We start from the raw sequence: 23,514 nt of genomic DNA, 5'->3' as shown, positions 1-23,514 counted from the left end.
TCAAACCATGTCCCAAAGGTCACCGGATCTGGTGTCAATTTAAAGAAGTAGTCCAGTTACACATTTGTGGGCTTATAACTTGGCTTCTGAATGTCCTAGAGCAATCAGGTTTGCTTTAGTGTACTCCAATCAACAGCCCCTACAACCACAAAAAGGAATGGAGACATTAGCACTTATGGTTTTTAAATGGCACCCAGAATTATGTTGCACGAAGCACAATTTCACATCATTCTGGGTTCATTTGTGTGAAAACAAGGTCCAATCAGGCTGAAACAATACAGGAAGGTAGAATCTATTGAGTTGTAAGTGATCTGAACTTTTCATGATGATTGCACTTTCCTAAGGGGGTCAAACCATGTCCCAAAGGTCACCGGATCTGGTGTCACTTTAAAGAAGTAGTCCAGTTACACATTTGTGGGCTTATAACTTGGCTTCTGAATGTCCTAGAGAGGTCATGGTTGTTTTAGTGTACTCCAATCAACAGCCCCTACAACCACAAAAAGGAATGGAGTCATTAGCACTTATGGTTTTTAAATGGCACCCAGAATTATGTTGCACGAAGCACAATTTCAAATCATTCTGGGTTCATTTGTGTGAAAACAAGGTCCAATCAGGCTGAAACGTTACAGGAAGGTAGAATCTACTGAGTTGTAAGTGATCTGAACGTTTCATGATGATAGCACTTTCCTAAGGGGGTCAAACCATGTCCCAAAGATCACCGGATCTGGTGTCAATTTAAAGAAGTAGTCCAGTTACACATTTGTGGGCTTATAACTTGGCTTCTGAATGTCCTAGAGAGATCAGGTTTGTTTTAGTGTACTCCAATCAACTGCCCCTACAACCACAAAAAGGAATGGAGTCATTAGCACTTATGGTTTGTAAATGGCACCCAGAATTATGTTGCACGAAGCACAATTTCACATCATTCTGGGTCCATTTGTGTGAAAACAAGGTCCAATCAGGCTGAAACGCTACAAGAAGGTAGAATCTATTGAGTTGTAAGTGATCTGAACATTTCAAGATGATCGCACATTCCTATAGGGGGTAAAACCATGTCCCAAAGGTCACCGGGCCTGGTGTCACTTTAAAGAAGTAGTCCAGTTACACCTTTGTGGGCTTATAACTTGGCTTCTGAATGTCCTAGAGAGGTTAGGTTTGTTTTAGTGTACTCCAATCAACAGCCCCTACAACCACAAACAGGAATGGAGTCATTAGCACTTATGGTTTGTAAATGGCACCCAGAATTATGTTGCACGAAGCACAATTTCACATCATTCTGGGTCCATTTGTGTGAAAACAAGGTCCAATCAGGCTGAAACGTTACAGGAAGGTAGAATCTATTGAGTTGTAAGTGATCTGAACGTTTCATGATGATAGCACTTTCCTAAGGGGGTCAAACCATGTCCCAAAGGTCACCGGATCTGGTGTCAATTTAAAGAAGTAGTCCAGTTACACATTTGTGGGCTTATAACTTGGCTTCTGAATGTCCTAGAGAGATCAGGTTTATTTTAGTGTACTCCAAACAACAGTCCCTACAACTACAAAAAGGAATGGAGTCATTAGCACTTATGGTTTTTAAATGGCACCCAGAATTATGTTGCACGAAGCACAATTACACATCATTCTGGGTTCATTTGTGTGAAAACAAGGTCCAATCAGGCTGAAACGTTACAGGAAGGTACAATCTATTGAGTTGTAACTGATCTGAACGTTTCATGATGATAGCACTTTCCTAAGGGGGTCAAACCATGTCCCAAAGGTCACTGGATCTGGTGTCAATTTAAAGAAGTAGTCCAGTTACACATTTGTGGGCTTATAACTTGGCTTCTGAATGTCCTAGAGAGATCAGGTTTGTTTTAATGTACTCCAATCAACAGCCCCTACAACCCCAAAAAGGAATGGAGTCATTAGCACTTATGGTTTGTAAGTGGCACCCAGAATTATGTTGCACGAAGCACAATTTCACATCATTCTGGGTCCATTTGTGTGAAAACAAGGTCCAATCCGGCTGAAACGCTACAAGGAGGTAGAATCTATTGAGTTGTAAGTGATCTGAACGTTTCAAGATGATCGCACATTCCTATAGGGGGTCAAACCATGTCCCAAAGGTCACCGGGCCAAGTGTCACTTTAAATAAGTAGTCCAGTTACACCTTTGTGGGCTTATAACTTGGCTTCTGAATGTCCTAGAGAGATCAGGTTTGTTTTAATGTACTCGAATCAACAGCCCCTACAACCACAAAAAGGAATGGAGTCATTAGCATTTATGGTTTGTAAATGGCACCCAGAATTATGTTGCACGAAGCACAATTTCACATCATTCTGGGTTCATTTGTGTGAAAACAAGGTCCAATCCGGCTGAAACGTTACAGGAAGGTAGAATCTATTGAGTTGTAAGTGATCTGAACGTTTCATGATGATAGCACTTTCCTAAGGGGGTCAAACCATGTCCCAAAGGTCACCGGATCTGGTGTCAATTTAAAGAAGTAGTCCAGTTACACATTTGTGGGCTTATAACTTGGCTTCTGAATGTCCTAGAGCGATCAGGTTTGCTTTAGTGTACTCCAATCAACAGCCCCTACAACCACAAAAAGGAATGGAGACATTAGCACTTATGGTTTTTAAATGGCACCCAGAATTATGTTGCACGAAGCACAATTTCACATCATTCTGGGTTCATTTGTGTGAAAACAAGGTCCAATCAGGCTGAAACAATACAGAAAGGTAGAATCTATTGAGTTGTAAGTGATCTGAACGTTTCATGATGATCGCACTTTCCTAAGGGGGTCAAACCATGTCCCAAAGGTCACCGGATCTGGTGTCACTTTAAAGAAGTAGTCCAGTTACACATTTGTGGGCTTATAACTTGGCTTCTGAATGTCCTAGAGAGGTCATGGTTGTTTTAGTGTACTCCAATCAACAGCCCCTACAACCACAAAAAGGAATGGAGTCATTAGCACTTATGGTTTTTAAATGGCACCCAGAATTATGTTGCACGAAGCACAATTTCACATCATTCTCGGTTCATTTGTGTGAAAACAAGGTCCAATCAGGCTGAAACGTTACAGGAAGGTAGAATCTACTGAGTTGTAAGTGATCTGAACGTTTCATGATGATAGCACTTTCCTAAGGGGGTCAAACCATGTCCCAAAGATCACCGGTTCTGGTGTCAATTTAAAGAAGTAGTCCAGTTACACATTTGTGGGCTTATAACTTGGCTTCTGAATGTCCTAGAGAGATCAGGTTTGTTTTAGTGTACTCCAATCAACAGCCCCTACAACGACAAAAAGGAATGGAGTCATTAGCACTTATGGTTTGTAAATGGCACCCAGAATTATGTTGCACGAAGCACAATTTCACATCATTCTGGGTCCATTTGTGTGAAAACAAGGTCCAATCAGGCTGAAACGTTACAGGAAGGTAGAATATATTGAGTTGTAAGTGATCTGAACGTTTCATGATGATAGCACTTTCCTAAGGGGGTCAAACCATGTCCCAAAGGTCACCGGATCTGGTGTCAATTTAAAGTAGTCCAGTTACACATTTGTAGGCTTATAACTTGGCTTCTGAATGTCCTAGAGAGATCAGGTTTGTTTTAGTATACTCCAATCAACAGCCCCTACAACCACAATAAGGAATGGAGTCATTAGCACTTATGGTTTTTAAATGGCACCCAGAATTATGTTGCACAAAGCACAATTTCACTTCATTCTGGGTTCATTTGTGTGAAAACAAGGTACAATCAGGCTGAAACATTACAGGAAGGTAGAATCTATTGAATTGTAAGTGATCTGAACGTTTCATGATGATAGCACTTTCCTAAGGGGGTCAAACCATGTCCCAAAGGTCACCGGGCCTGGTGTCACTTTAAAGAAGTAGTCCAGTTACACCTTTGTGGGCTTATAACTTGGCTTCTGAATATCCTAGAGAGGTCAGGTTTGTTTTAGAGTACTCCAATTAGCAGCCACCATTACCACTAAAAGGAATGAAGTCATTAGCATTTATGGTTTGTAAATGGCAACCAGAATTATGTTGCACGAAGCACAATTTCACATCATTCTGGGTTCATTTGTGTGAAAACAAGGTCCAATCAGGCTGAAACGTTACAGGAAGGTAGAATCTATTTAGTTGTAAGTGATCTGAACGTTTCATGATGATAGCACTCTCCTAAGGGCGGTCAAACCATGTCCCAAAGGTCACCGGGCCTGGTGTCATTTTAAAGAAGTAGTCCAGTTACACATTTGTGGGCTTATAACTTGGCTTCTGAATGTCCTAGAGAGATCAGGTTTGTTTTAATGTACTCCAATAAACAGCCCCTACAACCACAAAAAGGAATGGAGTCATTAGCATTTATGGTTTGTAAATGGCACCCAGAATTATGTTGCACGAAGCACAATTTCACATCATTCTGGGTTCATTTGTGTGAAAACAAGGTCCAATCAGGCTGAAACGTTACAAGAAGGTAGAATCTATTGAGTTGTAAGTGATCTGAACGTTTCATGATGATCTCACATTCCCATAGGGGGTCAAACCATGTCCCAAAGGTCACCGGGCCTGGTGTCACTTTAAAGAAGTAGTCCAGTTACACCTTTGTGGGCTTATAACTTGGCTTCTGAATGTCCTAGAGAGATCAGGTTTGTTTTAATGTACTCCAATCAACAGCCCCTACAACCACAAAAATGAATGGAGTCATTAGCATTCATGGTTTGTAAATGGCACCCAGAATTATGTTGCACGAAGCACAATTTCACATCATTCTGGGTTCATTTGTGTGAAAACAAGGTCCAATCAGGCTGAAACGTTACAGGAAGGTAGAATCTATTTAGTTGTAAGTGATCTGAACGTTTCATGATGATAGCGCTTTCCTAAGGGGATCAAACCATGTCCCAAAGGTCACCGGATCTGGTGTCAATTTAAAGAAGTAGTCCAGTTACACATTTGTGGGCTTATAACTTGGCTTCTGAATGTCCTAGAGAGATCAGGTTTGTTTTAATGTACTCCAATCAACAGCCCCTACAACCACAAAAATGAATGGAGTCCTTTTGCATTTATGGTTTGTAAATGGCACCCAGAATTATGTTGCACGAAGCACAATTTCACATCATTCTGGGTTCATTTGTGTGAAAACAAGGTCCAATCAGGCTGAAACGTTACAGGAAGGTAGAATCTATTTAGTTGTAAGTGATCTGAACGTTTCATGATGATAGCGCTTTCCTAAGGGGATCAAACCATGTCCCAAAGGTCACCGGATCTGGTGTCAATTTAAAGAAGTAGTCCAGTTACACATTTGTGGGCTTATAACTTGGCTTCTGAATGTCCTAGAGAGATCAGGTTTGTTTTAGTGTACTCCAATCAACAGCCCCTACAACCACAAAAGGAATGGAGTCATTAGCCTTATGGTTTGTAAATGGCACCCAGAATTATGTTGCACGAAGCACAATTTCACTTCATTCTGGGTTCATTTGTGTGAAAACAAGGTACAATCAGGCTGAAACATTACAGGAAGGTAGAATCTATTGAATTGTAAGTGATCTGAACGTTTCATGATGATAGCACTTTCCTAAGGGGGTCAAACCATGTCCCAAAGGTCACCGGGCCTGGTGTCACTTTAAAGAAGTAGTCCAGTTACACCTTTGTGGGCTTATAACTTGGCTTCTGAATATCCTAGAGAGGTCAGGTTTGTTTTAGAGTACTCCAATTAGCAGCCGCCATTACCACTAAAAGGAATGAAGTCATTAGCATTTATGGTTTGTAAATGGCACTCAGAATTATGTTGCACGAAGCACAATTTCACATCATTCTGGGTTCATTTGTGTGAAAACAAGGTCCAATCAGGCTGAAACGTTACAGGAAGGTAGAATCTATTTAGTTGTAAGTGATCTGAACGTTTCATGATGATAGCACTCTCCTAAGGGCGGTCAAACCATGTCCCAAAGGTCACCGGGCCTGGTGTCATTTTAAAGAAGTAGTCCAGTTACACATTTGTGGGCTTATAACTTGGCTTCTGAATGTCCTAGAGAGATCAGGTTTGTTTTAATGTACTCCAATCAACAGCCCCTACAACCACAAAAAGGAATGGAGTCATTAGCATTTATGGTTTGTAAATGGCACCCAGAATTATGTTGCACGAAGCACAATTTCACATCATTCTGGGTCCATTTGTGTGAAAACAAGGTCCAATCAGGCTGAAACGTTACAAGAAGGTAGAATCTATTGAGTTGTAAGTGATCTGAACGTTTCATGATGATCTCACATTCCCATAGGGGGTCAAACCATGTCCCAAAGGTCACCGGGCCTGGTGTCACTTTAAAGAAGTAGTCCAGTTACACCTTTGTGGGCTTATAACTTGGCTTCTGAATGTCCTAGAGAGATCAGGTTTGTTTTAATGTACTCCAATCAACAGCCCCTACAACCACAAAAATGAATGGAGTCATTAGCATTTATGGTTTGTAAATGGCACCCAGAATTATGTTGCACGAAGCACAATTTCACATCATTCTGGGTTCATTTGTGTGAAAACAAGGTCCAATCAGGCTGAAACGTTACAGGAAGGTAGAATCTATTTAGTTGTAAGTGATCTGAACGTTTCATGATGATAGCGCTTTCCTAAGGGGATCAAACCATGTCCCAAAGGTCACCGGATCTGGTGTCAATTTAAAGAAGTAGTCCAGTTACACATTTGTGGGCTTATAACTTGGCTTCTGAATGTCCTAGAGAGATCAGGTTTGTTTTAATGTACTCCAATCAACAGCCCCTACAACCACAAAAATGAATGGAGTCCTTTTGCATTTATGGTTTGTAAATGGCACCCAGAATTATGTTGCACGAAGCACAATTTCACATCATTCTGGGTTCATTTGTGTGAAAACAAGGTCCAATCAGGCTGAAACATTACAGGAAGGTAGAATCTATTTAGTTGTAAGTGATCTGAACGTTTCATGATGATAGCGCTTTCCTAAGGGGATCAAACCATGTCCCAAAGGTCACCGGATCTGGTGTCAATTTAAAGAAGTAGTCCAGTTACACATTTGTGGGCTTATAACTTGGCTTCTGAATGTCCTAGAGAGATCAGGTTTGTTTTAGTGTACTCCAATCAACAGCCCCTACAACCACAAAAGGAATGGAGTCATTAGCCTTATGGTTTGTAAATGGCACCCAGAATTATGTTGCACGAAGCACAATTTCACATCATTCTGGGTCCATTTGTGTGAAAACAAGGTCGAATCAGGCTGAAACGTTACAAGAAGGTAGAATCTTTTGAGTTGTAAGTGATCTGAACGTTTCATGATGATCTCACATTCCCATAGGGGGTCAAACCATGTCCCAAAGGTCACCGGGCCTGGTGTCACTTTAAAGAAGTAGTCCAGTTACACCTTTGTGGGCTTATAACTTGGCTTCTGAATGTCCTAGAGAGGCCAGGTTTGTTTTAGTGTACTCCAATCAACAGCCCCTACAACCACAAAAAGGAATGGAGTCATTAGCACTTATGGTTTGTAAATGGCAACCAGAATTATGTTGCACGAAGCACAATTTCACATCATTCTGGATCCATTTGTGTGAAAACAAGGTCCAATCAGGCTGAAACGTTACAGGAAGGTAGAATCTATTGAGTTGTAAGTGATCTGAACGTTTCATGATGATAGCACTTTCCTAAGGGGGTCAAACCATGTCCCAAAGGTCACCGGATCTGGTGTCAATTTAAAGAAGTAGTCCAGTTACACATTTGTGGGCTTATAACTTGGCTTCTGAATGTCCTAGAGCGATCAGGTTTGCTTTAGTGTACTCCAATCAACAGCCCCTACAACCACAAAAAGGAATGGAGACATTAGCACTTATGGTTTTTAAATGGCACCCAGAATTATGTTGCACGAAGCACAATTTCACATCATTCTGGGTTCATTTGTGTGAAAACAAGGTCCAATCAGGCTGAAACAATACAGGAAGGTAGAATCTATTGAGTTGTAAGTGATCTGAACGTTTCATGATGATCGCACTTTCCTAAGGGGGTCAAACCATGTCCCAAAGGTCACCGGATCTGGTGTCACTTTAAAGAAGTAGTCCAGTTACACATTTGTGGGCTTATAACTTGGCTTCTGAATGTCCTAGAGAGGTCATGGTTATTTTAGTGTACTCCAATCAACAGCCCCTACAACCACAAAAAGGAATGGAGTCATTAGCACTTATGGTTTTTAAATGGCACCCAGAATTATGTTGCACGAAGCACAATTTCACATCATTCTCGGTTCATTTGTGTGAAAACAAGGTCCAATCAGGCTGAAACGTTACAGGAAGGTAGAATCTACTGAGTTGTAAGTGATCTGAACGTTTCATGATGATAGCACTTTCCTAAGGGGGTCAAACCATGTCCCCAAGATCACCGGTTCTGGTGTCAATTTAAAGAAGTAGTCCAGTTACACATTTGTGGGCTTATAACTTGGCTTCTGAATGTCCTAGAGAGATCAGGTTTGTTTTAGTGTACTCCAATCAACAGCCCCTACAACGACAAAAAGGAATGGAGTCATTAGCACTTATGGTTTGTAAATGGCACCCAGAATTATGTTGCACGAAGCACAATTTCACATCATTCTGGGTCCATTTGTGTGAAAACAAGGTCCAATCAGGCTGAAACGTTACAGGAAGGTAGAATATATTGAGTTGTAAGTGATCTGAACGTTTCATGATGATAGCACTTTCCTAAGGGGGTCAAACCATGTCCCAAAGGTCACCGGATCTGGTATCAATTTAAAGTAGTCCAGTTACACATTTGTAGGCTTATAACTTGGCTTCTGAATGTCCTAGAGAGATCAGGTTTGTTTTAGTATACTCCAATCAACAGCCCCTACAACCACAATAAGGAATGGAGTCATTAGCACTTATGGTTTTTAAATGGCACCCAGAATTATGTTGAGCGAAGCACAATTTCACTTCATTCTGGGTTCATTTGTGTGAAAACAATGTACAATCAGGCTGAAACGTTACAGGAAGGTAGAATCTATTGAATTGTAAGTGATCTGAACGTTTCATGATGATAGCACTTTCCTAAGGGGGTCAAACCATGTCCCAAAGGTCACCGGGCCTGGTGTCACTTTAAAGAAGTAGTCCAGTTACACCTTTGTGGGCTTATAACTTGGCTTCTGAATATCCTAGAGAGGTCAGGTTTGTTTTAGAGTACTCCAATTAGCAGCCGCCATTACCACTAAAAGGAATGAAGTCATTAGCATTTATGGTTTGTAAATGGCACTCAGAATTATGTTGCACGAAGCACAATTTCACATCATTCTGGGTTCATTTGTGTGAAAACAAGGTCCAATCAGGCTGAAACGTTACAGGAAGGTAGAATCTATTTAGTTGTAAGTGATCTGAACGTTTCATGATGATAGCACTCTCCTAAGGGCGGTCAAACCATGTCCCAAAGGTCACCGGGCCTGGTGTCATTTTAAAGAAGTAGTCCAGTTACACATTTGTGGGCTTATAACTTGGCTTCTGAATGTCCTAGAGAGATCAGGTTTGTTTTAATGTACTCCAGTCAACAGCCCCTACAACCACAAAAAGGAATGGAGTCATTAGCATTTATGGTTTGTAAATGGCACCCAGAATTATGTTGCACGAAGCACAATTTCACATCATTCTGGGTTCATTTGTGTGAAAACAAGGTCCAATCAGGCTGAAACGTTACAGGAAGGTAGAATCTACTGAGTTGTAAGTGATCTGAACGTTTCATGATGATAGCACTTTCCTAAGGGGGTCAAACCATGTCCCCAAGATCACCGGTTCTGGTGTCAATTTAAAGAAGTAGTCCAGTTACACATTTGTGGGCTTATAACTTGGCTTCTGAATGTCCTAGAGAGATCAGGTTTGTTTTAGTGTACTCCAATCAACAGCCCCTACAACGACAAAAAGGAATGGAGTCATTAGCACTTATGGTTTGTAAATGGCACCCAGAATTATGTTGCACGAAGCACAATTTCACATCATTCTGGGTCCATTTGTGTGAAAACAAGGTCCAATCAGGCTGAAACGTTACAGGAAGGTAGAATATATTGAGTTGTAAGTGATCTGAACGTTTCATGATGATAGCACTTTCCTAAGGGGGTCAAACCATGTCCCAAAGGTCACCGGATCTGGTATCAATTTAAAGTAGTCCAGTTACACATTTGTAGGCTTATAACTTGGCTTCTGAATGTCCTAGAGAGATCAGGTTTGTTTTAGTATACTCCAATCAACAGCCCCTACAACCACAATAAGGAATGGAGTCATTAGCACTTATGGTTTTTAAATGGCACCCAGAATTATGTTGAGCGAAGCACAATTTCACTTCATTCTGGGTTCATTTGTGTGAAAACAATGTACAATCAGGCTGAAACGTTACAGGAAGGTAGAATCTATTGAATTGTAAGTGATCTGAACGTTTCATGATGATAGCACTTTCCTAAGGGGGTCAAACCATGTCCCAAAGGTCACCGGGCCTGGTGTCACTTTAAAGAAGTAGTCCAGTTACACCTTTGTGGGCTTATAACTTGGCTTCTGAATATCCTAGAGAGGTCAGGTTTGTTTTAGAGTACTCCAATTAGCAGCCGCCATTACCACTAAAAGGAATGAAGTCATTAGCATTTATGGTTTGTAAATGGCACTCAGAATTATGTTGCACGAAGCACAATTTCACATCATTCTGGGTTCATTTGTGTGAAAACAAGGTCCAATCAGGCTGAAACGTTACAGGAAGGTAGAATCTATTTAGTTGTAAGTGATCTGAACGTTTCATGATGATAGCACTCTCCTAAGGGCGGTCAAACCATGTCCCAAAGGTCACCGGGCCTGGTGTCATTTTAAAGAAGTAGTCCAGTTACACATTTGTGGGCTTATAACTTGGCTTCTGAATGTCCTAGAGAGATCAGGTTTGTTTTAATGTACTCCAATCAACAGCCCCTACAACCACAAAAAGGAATGGAGTCATTAGCATTTATGGTTTGTAAATGGCACCCAGAATTATGTTGCACGAAGCACAATTTCACATCATTCTGGGTTCATTTGTGTGAAAACAAGGTCCAATCAGGCTGAAACGTTACAGGAAGGGAGAATCTATTTAGTTGTAAGTGATCTGAACGTTTCATGATGATAGCGCTTTCCTAAGGGGATCAAACCATGTCCCGAAGGTCACCGGATCTGGTGTCAATTTAAAGAAGTAGTCCAGTTACACATTTGTGGGCTTATAACTTGGCTTCTGAATGTCCTAGAGAGATCAGGTTTGTTTTAGTGTACTCCAATCAACAGCCCCTACAACCACAAAAGGAATGGAGTCATTAGCCTTATGGTTTGTAAATGGCACCCAGAATTATGTTGCACGAAGCACAATTTCACATCATTCTGGGTCCATTTGTGTGAAAACAAGGTCCAATCAGGCTGAAACGTTACAAGAAGGTAGAATCTATTGAGTTGTAAGTGATCTGAACGTTTCATGATGATCTCACATTCCCACAGGGGGTCAAACCATGTCCCAAAGGTCACCGGGCCTGGTGTCACTTTAAAGAAGTAGTCCAGTTACACCTTTGTGGGCTTATAACTTGGCTTCTGAATGTCCTAGAGAGATCAGGTTTGTTTTAATGTACTCCAATCAACAGCCCCTACAACCACAAAAATGAATGGAGTCATTAGCATTTATGGTTTGTAAATGGCACCCAGAATTATGTTGCACGAAGCACAATTTCACATCATTCTGGGTTCATTTGTGTGAAAACAAGGTCCAATCAGGCTGAAACGTTACAGGAAGGTAGAATCTATTTAGTTGTAAGTGATCTGAACGTTTCATGATGATAGCGCTTTCCTAAGGGGATCAAACCATGTCCCAAAGGTCACCGGATCTGGTGTCAATTTAAAGAAGTAGTCCAGTTACACATTTGTGGGCTTATAACTTGGCTTCTGAATGTCCTAGAGAGATCAGGTTTGTTTTAATGTACTCCAATCAACAGCCCCTACAACCAAAAAAATGAATGGAGTCATTAGCATTTATGGTTTGTAAATGGCACCCAGAATTATGTTGCACGAAGCACAATTTCACATCATTCTGGGTTCATTTGTGTGAAAAAAAGGTCCAATCAGGCTGAAACGTTACAGGAAGGTAGAATCTATTTAGTTGTAAGTGATCTGAACGTTTCATGATGATAGCGCTTTCCTAAGGGGATCAAACCATGTCCCAAAGGTCACCGGATCTGGTTTCAATTTAAAGAAGTAGTCCAGTTACACATTTGTGGGCTTATAACTTGGCTTCTGAATGTCCTAGAGAGATCAGGTTTGTTTTAATGTACTCCAATCAACAGCCCCTACAACCACAAAAATGAATGGAGTCATTAGCATTTATGGTTTGTAAATGGCACCCAGAATTATGTTGCACGAAGCACAATTTCACATCATTCTGGGTTCATTTGTGTGAAAACAAGGTCCAATCAGGCTGAAACGTTACAGGAAGGTAGAATCTATTTAGTTGTAAGTGATCTGAACGTTTCATGATGATAGCGCTTTCCTAAGGGGATCAAACCATGTCCCAAAGGTCACCGGATCTGGTGTCAATTTAAAGAAGTAGTCCAGTTACACATTTGTGGGCTTATAACTTGGCTTCTGAATGTCCTAGAGAGATCAGGTTTGTTTTAGTGTACTCCAATCAACAGCCCCTACAACCAAAAAAGGATTGGAGTCATTAGCCTTATGGTTTGTAAATGGCACCCAGAATTATGTTGCACGAAGCACAATTTCACATCATTCTGGGTTCATTTGTGTGAAAACAAGGTCCAATCAGGCTGAAACGTTACAAGAAGGTAGAATCTTTTGAGTTGTAAGTGATCTGAACGTTTCATGATGATCTCACATTCCCATAGGGGGTCAAACCATGTCCCAAAGGTCACCGGGCCTGGTGTCACTTTAAAGAAGTAGTCCAGTTACACCTTTGTGGGCTTATAACTTGGCTTCTGAATGTCCTAGAGAGGTCAGGTTTGTTTTAGTGTACTCCAATCAACAGCCCCTACAACCACAAAAAGGAATGGAGTCATTAGCATTTATGGTTTGTAAATGGCAACCAGAATTATGTTGCACGAAGCACAATTTCACATCATTCTGGATCCATTTGTGGGAAAACAAGGTCCAATCAGGCTGAAACGTTACAGGAAGGTAGAATCTATTGAGTTGTAAGTGATCTGAACGTTTCATGATGTTAGCACTTTCCTAAGGGGGTCACACCATGTCCCAAAGGTCACCGGATCTGGTGTCAATTTAAAGAAGTAGTCCAGTTACACATTTGTGGGCTTATAACTTGGCTTCTGAATGTCCTAGAGAGATCAGGTTTGTTTTAATGTACTCCAATACACAGCCCCTACAACCACAAAAAGGAATGGAGTCATTAGCATTTATGGTTTGTAAATATTGACGTCTGTGTCAATACAGGACTCTCTATAAGCCGGGAGCTGGACGCTAACGACCCGTGCATGCACCACACAAAAGGTATCGTACATGTGTTAACCCACCTGTATGCGACAGACTTTGTGTGTTGCATGACATCGAGATGTATTGACGTCTTTGTCAATACAGGACTCTCTAAGCTGGGAGCTGGACGCTAACGACCCGTGCATGCGCCACACAAAAGGTAACTCGACTAACTACAAAACAAATATTGTGATGTAGAAAGTTGGCTCGACTGTTTGAATCAGCTGCAGCTGCGGTTTACTCACGAAGTGAATCGCACGCTTGTTAGAAGTACATTCGGAGCACTTAAAAAATACATTGCTCTCATCGAGTTCTGTCTCAGCGTTCACCGGCTGATGTGCAAGAGCGTGACATGGGATCGCCAGGAACTTACTTAAGGACTATCATCTCATTTGGCATTTACTCACGGACCCAAGAAACCAGTTCCGAAAAATGGTCGAGAATTATAACTTGTCTAATAGCAACTGGAAGATATGTTGCGTCATAAGCCTCTGATGGTTCACAAGGTGCACGGTCCACTCGAAATCCTAATGCTGTATTTGTAGTACATACACTAAGTCTTCTCTGTTGATGTCAGACTAGAGTTTTATTAGAGTATTACTTTGCAACAATGGGATTCGAGCAATTGATGTGTATATTTTTAATAGCCTATTCCTAGGCTGAATGTATGACATGGCTCTTATGTATCATTATGTATCGTTTCCATTAAGTACTAATTTAAATAAAGTCCCTCTGTCCTCAGTGCTAGGTTGTGGGTTTAATAAACATTATTATGATCAACCTGTTGAATAGTATAATAACAATATTCCTGTAAAAGTCATTTAGTAATGAACAACCTCAGTTCTTTGAAAGAACATCATGTCTCTGATGTGTACACTGCAGGCCTGACCAGGGTTTGCACGCAAGGGCCTGTGTGTGTGTGTGTGTGTGTGTGTGTGTGTGTGTGTGTGTGTGTGTGTGTGTGTGTGTGTGTGTGTGTGTGTGTGTGTGTGTGTGTGTGAAACAAATAAAGATAAATATAGCTAGTGCGGCCACGAGCGGTCGTGCAGGGTAGAGGCTGCGCGAAAACGCCTCTAAAACAAGCGCGTGCCCACGCCCGATCCGTGGAAGCACGTAGAACTAGCAAACATACTAGCAGAAATCAACGATCGCACACGGGTCATTGAGTGTGTACAGGGTTCGTCTGCATGTGTGGCATTGGGCAATCTAGCGGCAACTGAGTGGCCTGAAGGCGGAACCGGCCAACCCGTCGCCCTCACCATCGTTGCGCTTCGAGATGAACTATTGCTAAAGATGATCGTCCTCGTCAACCACGGCGCTACCAGAGTTACCACGATATGCGCCTTAAAAGCGTTCTCGTTTGGGTCAGCGCCACCAGAATTGAATCGGCAAGTCAGCGGATATTACACAACTCGTAACGAAGACCCTCTCCGCGACCTCGCGGCCAGTGTGCGCAGTGTACAGCAAATGACAAACGATGTTGCGAGCGATATATCGGAAAAACTTTGCACTGACTCGACGGTCGCCACTGCAGGTTGTGTGAGTCTCGCGCAAAGTGCCATATCAAACGTGCGCAAGCTAGTGACAGGCAACTTCACCAGATCCGTAGATTCTGCATACGCTTGGATACGAATGAAAGTATCGAGAGATAACACCGACACGAGTTGCGCGACGGCGCTGGCTGCAGTCGCTACAACACTGGATTTATTAATCAACGCAATTGTGATCGTAATGGCGTATCGAGTGTGCACCAGAAACTACAACCAGTACTACAGAAAACTGGCATGAGGGTCGCGGTCTAACGTTATGTTGGTGTCTCGCATCGACCGTCGACAGCCGTTTGCCAGCGGCTGAAAATGGCACAGTTGACGAAATGGAAACGCCGACCGTCGATAGTGCACTCTCGCAAGTTCCAACCGCACCATCTCAGGAGACTTACCACAGAGTCATATTAGCGGAGGGTAGATAGAAAATGCGCAAACCGCCGCAACCGCCCATATACATACTATACGAGTTCAACATAGAGTGGAGTAAGAAGTTACTACCGATTGTATTTCCAACGTGCAAGCAGCTGGTGTGTGACGCTTTACTTGAGTATCACAGAGGTTGCGATGTCCTGTGTTCCACGAGCGCATGGAAACAAGTGAACGAATTTGTACGGACCGTACTGTTGGGGTATGAGCGAGCTGTAAAATCAATACAACCTAGACACGCGGACTTTGCCGCGTTACTGGACACGCATATCGCCACAACAAAACCGGGTCAAGTGTTCGGGGCGTCACCGCGCTCGACTATACAGGTCTTGGCCTACCACGAGTACATGAGCCCACAGATCCTAAGCGAGGTCGAAGCCGTTGTGTCTACCCAACGCAAATTCAGCACAGCCGTGCGCGCTAAGACAAGTCCCTCTAGACTGCTGGAAACTTTGGAAACGTGGAAGGCTGGCGTGTACGCGCTTTCTACACATCTCAACGGTATGATCGCGATACTCTCGGCCGCACAACAACTAATGGTCATGTGTTCGGAAGGTCTGATCAGGTCTGACATGACCGGTTGTCAATCGACGTCGAGCGTGCACTCACACACGGATATCCTGGCGTACAGTAAAGCGACAGCGACCTCTACGCTCACGTTGATCGCCGATGTTTCGAAGGGCAATCGAGTGTGTTGGCTGACGAAAGCTATGGTGACCGACGGTCGCGTCGACTACAATGTGCCTCATTGCGACTGGAGAGGCGTATGTGATCCTTTGCAAATCGACAACACCACCGCGGTCGAGTGCGAAGTCACGGTCGGCGGCGTGTTGTCCTTACTGTGCCCCATACAATGTGATGGTCCGTGTCACGGACCGGTGTGTTACGACCCGACTAACGAAACGTACCAGGTGATAACATTGCATCTGCCCATTACAGCGGAGCGAGCTTTTGGTCACACTCCCAAACCAAGGTTAATAGTTGTAGCGCACGCCCTTTCGGACCTCGGTGCACGCGAAACACTGGCGTACACTCACAACATCACGCTCGAGACAGCTCAAGCGTTACGCGAAACAAAGGACGTGTTCAAATCCATAGAGAATATACGGTCTTTAGCGTATGCGTATATAAAGAAGGTCGATGACATTTACAGACCCGGCGGCGTGGGCACCACAGTAGAACAACAAGGTGCTCTCAAGCGCACACAGATACTGGCCACATTATCACTCGCGATGTCTATCCTGACATGCCCGTTTCTGATTTTTATGTATATTAAATTGTGACAAGAGCTACGGTGGTTACGATTACACTCTGACCACGTGCCTTAGTTTCTGCTAGTGACCTATAAAGACATTTGACCACTTCCTCTCACTGCCATTAAAGCGGCTGTACCCACACGTACAACACCCAAGAAAAAAAATGATCTCGCTGTCTGAACTGGGTGTACTCTCAGTAGTCGCAGTTGCTCAGGCCATGGTGGTATGCTCACATAACGCCTCTGAGATACGTCCCATCACACCACCTCCTAGACTACTCGCGAAGGAGTATTCAACACCCCCTTTGTACGAAGACAACCATTATAACGAGCACAGCACAACGCTTGCCGCACGCGAAGACAACATGCAGGAGACAACGCTACCACCTGTCGTGAAAACAACGGATTCGAGTGACAACGATCGCGACTATGACGAGCACATTACAACACCCTCTGTGCACGAAGACCAGGTGCAGGAGACAACGCTACCACCTGTCGTGAGAAACAAGAGTTTGGTTAACAATGATCATCGTCGTGTCCCATTGTAAACGGGCGCGCCATTGCACACATCGTACATGTGTGTTAACCCACCTGTATGCGACAGACTTTGTGTGTTGCATGACATCGAGATGTATTGACGTCTGTGTCAATACAGGACTCTCTATAAGCCGGGAGCTGGACGCTAACGACCCGTGCATGCGCCACACAAAAGGTATCGTACATGTGTTAACCCACCTGTATGCGACAGACTTGTGTGTTGCATGACATCGAGATGTATTGACGTCTGTGTCAATACAGGACTCTCTAAGCTGGGAGCTGGACGCTAACGACCCGTGCATGCGCCACACAAAAGGTAACTCGACTAACTACAAAACGAATATTGTGATGTAGAAAGTTGGCTCGACTGTTTGAAAAAGCTGCAGCTGCGGTTTACTCACGAAGTGAATCGCACGCTTGTTAGAAGTACATTCGGAGCACTTAAAAAAGACATCGCTCTCATGGAGTTCCGTCTCAGCGTTCACCGGCTGATGGGCAAGAGCGTGACATGGGATCGCCAGGAACTTACTTAAGGACTATCATCTCATTTGGCATTTACTCACGGACCCAAGAAACCAGTTCCGAAAAATGGTCGAGAATTATAACTTGTCTAATAGCAACTGGAAGATATGTTGCGTCATAAGCCTCTGATGGTTCACAAGGTGCACGGTCCACTCGAAATCCTAATGCTGTATTTGTAGTACATACACTAAGTCTTCTCTGTTGATGTCAGACTAGAGTTTTATTAGAGTTTTACTTTGCAACAATGGGATTCGAGCAATTGATGTGTATATTTTTAATACTGCACAATGCTACTGTTCCTAGGCTGAATGTATGACATGGCTATTATGTCTCATTATGTATCGTTTCCATTAAGTACTAATTTAAATAAAGTCCCTCTGTCCTCAGTGCTAGGTTGTGGGTTTAATACACTTTATTATGATAAACCTGTTGAATAGTATAATAACAATATTCCTGTAAAAGTCATTTAGTAATGAACAACCTCAGTTCTTTGAAAGAACATCATGTCTCTGATGTGTACACTGCAGGCCTGACCGGGGTTTGCACGCAAGGGCCTGTGTGTGTGTGTGTGTGTGTGTGTGTGTGTGTGTGTGTGTGTGTGTGTGTGTGTGTGTGTGTGTGTGTGTGTGTGTGTGTGTGTGTGTGTGAAACAAATAAAGATAAATATAGCTAGTGCGGCCACGAGCGGTCGTGCAGGGTAGAGGCTGCGCGAAAACGCCTCTAAAACAAGCGCGTGCCCACGCCCGATCCGTGGAAGCACGTAGAACTAGCAAACGTGCTAGCAGAAATCAACGATCGCACACGGGTCATTGAGTGTGTACAGGGTTCGTCTGCGTGTGTGGCATTGGGCAATCTAGCGGCAACCGAGTGGCCTGAATGCGGAATCGGCCAACCCGTCGCCCTCACCATCGTTGCGCTTCGAGATGAACTATTGCTAAAGATGATCGTCCTCGTCAACCACGGCGCTACCAGAAATACCACGACATGCGCCTTAAAAGCGTTCTCGTTTGGGTCAGCGCCACCAGAATTGAATCGGCAAGTCAGCAGATTACACAACTCGTAACGAAGACCCTCTCCGCGACCTCGCGGCCAGTGTGCGCAGTGTACAGCAAATGACAAACGATGTTGCGAGCGATATATCGGAAAAACTTTGCACTGACTCGACGGTCGCCACTGCAGGTTGTGTGAGTCTCGCGCAAAGTGCCATATCAAACGTGCGCAAGCTAGTGACAGGCAACTTCACCAGATCCGTAGATTCTGCATACGCTTGGATACGAATGAAAGTATCGAGAGATAACACCGGCACGAGTTGCGCGACGGCGCTGGCTGCAGTCGTTACAACACTGGATTTATTAATCAACGCAATTGTGATCGTAATGGCGTATCGAGTGTGCACCAGAAACTACAACCAGTACTACAGAAAACTGGCATGAGGGTCGCGGTCTAACGCTATGTTGGTGTCTCGCATCGACCGTCGACAGCCGTTTGCCAGCGGCTGAAAATGGCACAGTTGACGAAATGGAAACGCCGACCGTCGATAGTGCACTCTCGCAAGTTCCAACCGCACCATCTCAGGAGACAGACCACAGAGGCATATTAGCGGAGGGTAGATAGAAAATGCGCAAACCGCCGCAACCGCCCATATACATACTATACGAGTTCAACATAGAGTGGAGTAAGAAGTTACTACCGATTGTATTTCCAACGTGCAAGCAGCTGGTGTGTGACGCTTTACTTGAGTATCACAGAGGTTGCGATGTCCTGTGTTCCACGAGCGCATGGAAACAAGTGAACGAACTTCTACGGACCGTACTGTTGGGGTATGAGCGAGCTGTAAAATCAATACACGCTAGACACGCGGACTTTGCCGCGTTACTGGACACGCATATCGCCACAAAAAAACCGGGTCAAGTGTTCGGGGCGTCACCACGCTCGACTATACACGTCTTGGCCTACAACGAGTACATGAGCCCACAGATCCTAAGCGAGGTCGAAGCCGTTGTGTCTACCCAACGCAAATTCAGCACAGCCGTGCGCACTAAGACAAGTCCCTCTAGACTGCTGGAAACTTTGGAAACGTGGAAGGCTGGCGTGTACGCGCTTTCTACACATCTCAACGGTATGATCACGATACTCTCGGCCGCACAACAACTAATGGTCATGTGTTCGGAAGGTCTGATTAGGTCTGACATGACCGGTTGTCAATCGACGTCGAGCGTGCTCTCACACACGGATATCCTGGCGTACAGTAAAGCGACGGCGACCTCTACGCTCACGTTGATCGCCGATGTTTCGAAGGGCAATCGAGTGTGTTGGCTGACGAAAGCTATGGTGACCGACGGTCGCGTCGACTACAATGTGCCTCATTGCGACTGGAGAGGCGTATGTGATCCTTTGCAAATCGATAACACCACCGCGGTCGAGTGCGAAGTCACGGTCGGCGGCGTGTTGTCCTTACTGTGCCCCATACAATGTGACGGTCCATGTGACGGACCGGTGTGTTACGACCCGACTAACGAAACGTACCAGGTGATAACATTGCATCCGCCCATTACAGCGGAGCGAGCGTTTCGCCACACTCCCAAACCAAGGTTAATAGTTGTAGCGCACGCCCTTTCGGACCTCGGTGCACGTGAAACACTGGCGTACACTCACAACATCACGCTCGAGACAGCTCAAGCGTTACGCGAAACAAAGGACGTGTTCAAATCCATAGAGAATATACGGTCTTTAGCGTATGCGTATATAAAGAAGGTCGATGACATTTACAGACCCGGCGGCGTTGGCACCACAGTAGAACAACAAGGTGCTCTCAAGCGCACACAGATACTAGCCGCATTATCACTCGCGATGTCTATCCTGACATGCCCGTTTCTGATTTCTATGTATATTAAATTATGACAAGAGCTACGGTGGTTACGATTACACTCTGACCACGTGCCTTAGTTTCTGCTAGTGACCTATAAATACATTTGCCCACTTGCTCTCACTGCCATTAAAGCGGCTGTACCCACACATACAACATCCAAGAAAAAAAAAGATCTCGCTGTCTGTACTGGGTGTACTCTCAGTAGTTGCAGTTGCTCAGGCCATGGTGGTACGCTCACATAACGCCTCTGAGATACGTCCCATCACACCACCTCCTGGACTACTCGCGAAGGAGTATTCAACACCCCCTTTGTACGAAGACAACCATTATAACGAGCACAGCACAACGCTTGCCGCACGCGAAGACAACATGCAGGAGACAACGCTACCACCTGTCGTGAGAACAACGGATTCGAGTGACAACGATCGCGACTATGACGAGCACATTACAACACCCTCTGTGCACGAAGACAAGGGGCAGGAGACAACGCTACCACCTGTCGTGAGAAACAAGAATTTGGTTAACAATGATCATCGTCGTGTCCCATTGTAAACGGGCGTGCCATCGCACACATCGTACATGTGTGTTAACCCACCTGTATGCGACAGACTTTGTGTGTTGCATGACATCGAGATGTATTGACGTCTGTGTCAATACAGGACTCTCTATAAGCCGGGAGCTGGACGCTAACGACCCGTGCATGCGCCACACAAAAGGTATCGTACATGTGTTAACCCACCTGTATGCGACAGACTTTGTGTGTTGCATGACATCGAGATGTATTGACGTCTGTGTCAATACAGGACTCTCTAAGCTGGGAGCTGGACGCTAACAACCCGTGCATGCGCCACACAAAAGGTAACTCGACTAACTACAAAACGCATATTGTGATGTAGAAAGTTGGCTTGACTGTTTGAATCAGCTGTAGCTGCGGTTTACTCACGAAGTGAATCGCACGCTTGTTAGAAGTGCATTCGGAGCACTAAAAAATACATCGCTCTCATCGAGTTCCGTCTCAGCGTTCACCGGCTGATGGGCAAGAGCGTGACGTGGGATCGCCAGGAACTTACTTAAGGACTATCATCTCATTTGGCATTTACTCAGGGACCCAAGAAACCAGTTCCGAAAAATGGTCGAGAATTATAACTTGTCTAATAGCAACTGGAAGATATGTTGCGTCATAAGCCTCTGATAGTTCACAAGGTGCACGGTCCACTCGAAATCCTAATGCTGTATTTGTAGTACATACACTAAGTCTTCTCTGTTGATGTCAGACTAGAGTTTTATTAGAGTTTTACTTTGCAACAATGGGATTCGAGCAATTCATGTGTATATTTTTAATAGTGCACAATGCTACTATTCCTAGGCTGAATGTATGACATGGCTCTTATGTATCATTATGTATCGTTTCCATTAAGTACTAATTTAAATAAAGTCCCTCTGTCCTCACTGCTAGGTTGTGGGTTTAATACACACTATTATGATTAACCTGTTGAATAGTATAATAACAATATTCCTGTAAAATTCATTAAGTAATGAACAACCTCAGTTCTGTGAAAGAACATCATGTCTCTGATATGTACACTGCAGGCCTGACCGGTCTTGCTGGGGCCTCTCTCCTGGAGGCGCTCAATCAGACCCAGTGGTGACACGTGGCAAGACGCTCCTCGGGGCGCGTCTTGCTTGGGCCTCTCTCCTGGAGGCGCTCAGTCAGACCCAGTGGTGACATGTGGCAAGAAGCTCCTCGGGGCGCATCTTGCTTGGGCCTCTCTCCTGGAGGCCCTCAGTAAGACCCATTGTTGACATGTGGCAAGACGCTCCTCGTGGCGCGTCTTGCTTGGGCCTCTCTCCAGAAGGCCCTCAATCAGACCCAGTGTTGACACGTGGCAAGACGCTCCTCGGGGCGCGTCTTGCTTGGGCCTCTCTCCTGGAGTCGCTCAGTCAGACTGAGTAGTGACATGTGGCCTGAAGCTCCTCGGGGCGCGTCTTGCTTGGGCCTCTCGCCTGGAGGCGCTCAGTCAGACCCAGTGGTGACATGTGGCAAGACACTCCTCGGGGCGCGTCTTGCTTGGGCCTCTCTCCTGGAGGCCCTCTGTCAGACCCAGTGTTGACATGTGTCAAGACGCTCCACGGGGCGCGTCTTGCTTGGGCTTCTCTCCTGGAGGCCCTCAGTCACACCCATTGTTGACATGTGGCAAGACGCTCCTCGGGGCGCGTCTTGCTTGGGCCTCTCTCCTAGAGGCGCTCAGTCAGACCGAGTGCTGACATGTGGCAAGACGCTCCTCGGGCTGCGTGTTGCTTGGGCTTCTTTCCTGGAGGCCCTCAGTCAGACCCATTGTTGACATGTGGCAAGACGCTCCTCGGGGCGCATCTTGCTTGGGCCTCTCTCCTGGAGGCGCTCAGTCAGAACCAGAGGTGACATGTGGCAAGACGCTCCTCGGGGCGCGTCTTGCTTGGGCCTCTCTCCTGGAGGCCCTCTGTCAGACCCAGTGTTGACATGTGGCAAGATGCTCCTCGGGGCGCATCTTGCTTGGGCCTCTCTCCTGGAGGCGCTCAGTCAGACCCAGTGGTGACACGTGGCAAGACGCTCCTCGGGGCGCATCTTGCTTGGGCCTCTCTCCTGGAGGCGCTCAGTCAGACCCAGTGTTGACACGTGGCAAGACGCTCCTCGGGGCGCGTCTTGCTTGGGCCTCTCTCCTGGAGGCGCTCAGTCAGACCCAGTGTTGACATGTGGCAAGAGACTCCTCAGGGCGCGTCTTGCTTGGGCCTCTCTCATGGAGGCCCTCTGTCAGACCGAGTAGTGACATAAGGCAAGACGCTCCTCGGGGCGCGTCTTGCTGGGGCCTCTCTCCTGGAGGCGCTCAATCAGACCCAGTGGTGACAAGTGGC

Source organism: Nothobranchius furzeri, chromosome 15, assembly GCF_043380555.1.
Source record: "Nothobranchius furzeri strain GRZ-AD chromosome 15, NfurGRZ-RIMD1, whole genome shotgun sequence".
NCBI lineage: Eukaryota > Metazoa > Chordata > Actinopteri > Cyprinodontiformes > Nothobranchiidae > Nothobranchius > Nothobranchius furzeri.
This window is presented reverse-complemented; position numbering follows the sequence as displayed.